The following is a 336-nucleotide window of genomic DNA, read 5'->3' as shown; positions in this document are numbered from 1 at the left end:
TGGAATATAATTGACGACCGGGACACTCAAAGAGAAATTACAGACTGGGACAACGGGACACAAATGGCGACTGGGACGTGTGTGTCGACTGACGTCATGTTTGTGTGTCGACTGACGTCATGTTTGTCGACTGACGTCATTATAAGGATTGAGCTGTATGTCGTCATGAAGTTGTTTGTCGACTGACGAAATTACAGACTGGGACACAAATGACGACCGGGACACAGGGAATATAAATGACGACCGGGACACTCAAAGAGATATTACAGACTGGGACACCGGGACACAAATAACGACCGGGACACAGGGAATATAAATGACGACTGGGACACAGGG

Source organism: Artemia franciscana, chromosome 5, assembly GCF_032884065.1.
Source record: "Artemia franciscana chromosome 5, ASM3288406v1, whole genome shotgun sequence".
Lineage (NCBI taxonomy): Eukaryota > Metazoa > Arthropoda > Branchiopoda > Anostraca > Artemiidae > Artemia > Artemia franciscana.
Note: the sequence above shows the minus strand (reverse complement) of the source record.